The sequence below is a fragment of the Astyanax mexicanus genome, chromosome 3 (genome assembly GCF_023375975.1).
Source record: "Astyanax mexicanus isolate ESR-SI-001 chromosome 3, AstMex3_surface, whole genome shotgun sequence".
Lineage (NCBI taxonomy): Eukaryota > Metazoa > Chordata > Actinopteri > Characiformes > Acestrorhamphidae > Astyanax > Astyanax mexicanus.
In genome coordinates this window covers 59,873,736-59,877,613 of record NC_064410.1, presented here as the reverse complement: position 1 = coordinate 59,877,613, position 3,878 = coordinate 59,873,736, and the positions used below count along the sequence as shown (strand labels likewise).

At 32.2% G+C, this 3,878-nt stretch overlaps 1 long non-coding RNA gene across 2 annotated transcripts in view; it reads right to left on the bottom strand.

The window, feature by feature from the left end:
• Positions 1–201: 201 nt before the first annotated feature.
• The window catches only part of LOC125799404 (uncharacterized), an 89,344-nt gene continuing 85,667 nt past the window's right edge, over positions 202–3,878 (bottom strand). For both annotated transcript variants that reach the window (XR_007438297.1, XR_007438298.1), the window contains exon 2: positions 202–966. This is a non-coding gene — a long non-coding RNA (uncharacterized LOC125799404). The remainder of the gene's footprint in view (positions 967–3,878) is intronic.

Genomic DNA, 3,878 nt, shown 5'->3' with positions numbered 1-3,878 from the left:
ATCAAAAACATTAAGATGGTGAAACTGGCACTGATCAGGACTGCTCCAGGAAAGGAAGAGCAAGAGTTTCCTCTGTTGTACTGGATAAGCTCATCAGAGTTACCCCAGCACCCCAGATAAGAGCAACTAAATGCTTCTGCACAGAGTATTTTGTTCGTTTAACATATTCAGACATAAAGACATTAAAACGCAGAGACAGGGTTTTAATATTAATATTAATGTTAGTTTATTGAATAAATCTTTGACTCAGTATGGGACATGATTGCTGACACAACAGTAACTAAATAAATCTCTGAGAAAATAATACTGTAGTTCTGAAACGGCAAGTTATCTATTCCAGTAAATCTTTCTGACATACAATATATACACATACTCGCTATTATACACATTTATACTGGCGTAGAACACGCTGACCGCAGCGCTGGGGTCGCTGTTTCTTTCATAAAAGGTTGACCGTTTCGTTTTAGTAATCCTCTTTATGACTTAAATACATTCCTTCCTCTGCTTACGTAAGTGGATTTTACACGGTAGTCCCTCCCCCTCCCCCCCACCACACCCCCCGAATACACATACAGTATGTTCTTTCAAAAATATATTCCATTTTAATAAAAGCCGACTGGCTCACGACCAAGAAGATGAGAATATGATTTTTTTTTTTTTTTAAAACACAGCTGAACATTATTACGCAAGCAGGTCGTTTTCCTGTGGAGTCCTGATGCTGAAAAAGTGCTTCTGTTTTAAATCTGATAGAGGAGGTAATGTGTGTGTGTATTTCTGTACAACCCCAAATCAGAATATAATAAATTATTTTATTTGATTACAGACAGTGTGAACCCAAGTAAAGTAATTTTTAGGGCTGGACAATATGGCAAAAATCATATACACATATCACGATATACAGCTCTGGAATAAAATAAGAGTCCACTTAAAAATGATGAGTTTCTTTGATTTTACCAAATTGAAAATCTCTGTTATATAATCAAGAGGAAGATGGATGATCACAAGCCATCAAACCACCAAACTGAACTGCTTAAATTTCTGCACCAGGAGTAAAGCAGCATAAAGTTATCCAAAAGCAGTGTGTAAGACTGGTGGAGGAGAACATGATGCCAAAATGCATGAAAAAACCACCAGGGTTATTCCACCAAATATTGATTTCTGAACTCTGCATCTTTTTTGTTATTTCAGCCATTTCTCATCATTTATTTCTGCAAATAAATGCTCTAAATGACAATATTTATATTTGGAATTTAGGAGAAATAGTTGTATAGTATAGTTTATAGAATAAAACAAAAATGTTCATTTTACTCAAACATAAACCTATAAATAGCAAAATCAGAGAAACTGATTCAGAAACTGAAGCGCTCTCTTCATTTTTTCCAGAGTTGTATATTTTGACCATATCATATCATCCAGTCCTAAATTCAATATATTTCATATTTTATCTGCTCAATTTAATTTTACTTATTAATATACATCCATTCCTGCATTTTAAACCTGGAGCACTTTCCAAACAAAGTTGGGACGAATTTCAAACAGGTGATTATAGGTGATAATAGGTGATTATCATATAATCATGTTCTGAGGAGGGAAGATGTGAAGATGGGCAGAGAATCTCCAATTTGTAACAAATATGTGAAAAAAATGATTGAAATTATGGTTAAAACAATGTTCCTCAAAGAAAGACCATCCCATCCCTACATCCCATAATATCACTAAACCATTCATTAGGAATGGGGAGGAGTTTCATTGTGTAAAGCGTAAGTTTTTAGTGTCCAGAAGCTCCGCCCACTTCTCTACTACAATAGAGTTACTATATATTCACTAATACCACTTTACTACAACTTTACTACTGTACACAACACAAGCCTTATGATCACCATGACCAGAAGAAGCTCCGCCCACTTCTCTACAATACAATACAGAGTTACTATATTCACTAATACCACTTTACTACAACTTTACTACTGTACACAACACAAGCCTTATGATCACCATGTCCAGAAACTCCGCCGACTTATAGTATATTGTGGTCAGACCTAAGAAACAATATTCCATATCTTTCCTTTTTTTGAGGCAAAAATATAAAATAAACAACTGAAACATTTTATCATTTAGTACCTAAATTATGCGGTGGATTTTTACTTTCTGGACTTGGACTATCCACCTGTGTGTTTAAGTAACTACAGGTTTAAATAGGATCTCCAGTGGATTTTGCGTATTTTAAAGAGACTCTAAGAGTAGGTCAGTGGCTGAACTGCACTTAGCAGGGCATTATTACACATGTTGTTAAGTACCATGTGACACTGCAAAGACTGTTATTAATGTAAAAATGTCTTTAAAACATTTTTAAACATTTCTAACTGTTGTTTGTCTTGCTGGTGTTGCAGTGCTTTTAACCAATCTGAGGCAATGTGTTTGCATGTATGAATATTCATGAGCAAGAGCCAAAATCCTATCGTTTCTCCCCCACCCACTCCTCCACTGGATTAAAGCAGCGTTATACCGGATCACCGGAGCATTTATTCATACTAGAGACACAACCAGACATGTTAAAATGAATGAAAAAAACGATGGAATGAGACCTTGTAGTGAGAAAAAATGGCAAAATTACAAAAAAAGGGTATATTTTTTAGATTTGGCAGATTTACTGTCCCTTTACTTTGTTTGGAATGGATGTGTATTATTAAAAAAAATTAAATAAAAATAAGCAGAAAAAAAAACATGAATTTTTTTTTTATATATTAATATATATATTACATTTTATTCCATTCTGTCCCATTCATTTTGTTTTTGTTCTGATTTGGGGTTGTGTATTTATTCATGCACAGTAGAGAAAGACGTCTGGATGTTGAGGTTAAAAGTAAAATGACCTTTTTTGTTGTTTTTGACAAACCAGAATATTTATTTTCTATTTATTTAATTAATTAATTTATTTTTTTCACTTTTTTCATCTTTACCACCAAAATTCTACATATAAAACTCAGTCTACTCAAGCTAATCGAGCTGATCTTTTATATTTGCTTTTTAAAAGGTTTGACCGTAATCAATGAGACACTCTGAGGGACTTTGATCAGGTTAAATAACCATTAACTTATTATGGGATTTCCAGCAGCTCGTCTCGAATGATCTGTACAGTATTTACCTTTCTAACTCATGAACAGGTCAAAGGAAATGAACTTTTGAGGACCACCAGATAACATTTATCACTGTAGCTCTGTTTCTGTAGTTTCTGAAAATAAAATACAATAAAATATATATTTCTACATATATTTATATATATATATATTTGTAAAACCCGTGTGTGAATATGGAAATTGCTGAGGAAGTAGCTTAAGGAGCTTTTCTAACTCCACCTTCTTTCTACAAGTGTCCTCAGGCACCTGGAAAACGATTACAGTAACGTTTAGGTAGGCCTGTCACGATAATTACATCATCAATATATTGTTCAATATATAATATATGACAAAGTATGAATATATGAACCTCAATAATTTTGTTGACCAAGATATTGCTAATTTCGATTATGTAACCAGAAAAGCAAAGCACATTTATTGGAAAAAGCCCTTTAAACTTCATTGCAAAACATATTGTATTTAAAATGTATTTAAGCTTACGTGGGATATTAAAACACATTTAATTTTTTTTTGCACATTTGTATAAAAGTTTTTAATATTTTATTTGACCACAGCAGAAATTAAATATTTCAATATTTAAAAAAAATTCTTACAAAGTATAATTTAAATATATTTATGAAAAATATATTGGGAAAAAAAAAACATTTTCTAATATAAATTATTCTGTATTTTTTTTAATATTCCAATACCAACAACTTATTACATTAATTATTATTATTATTATTTTTTTTATACACAATG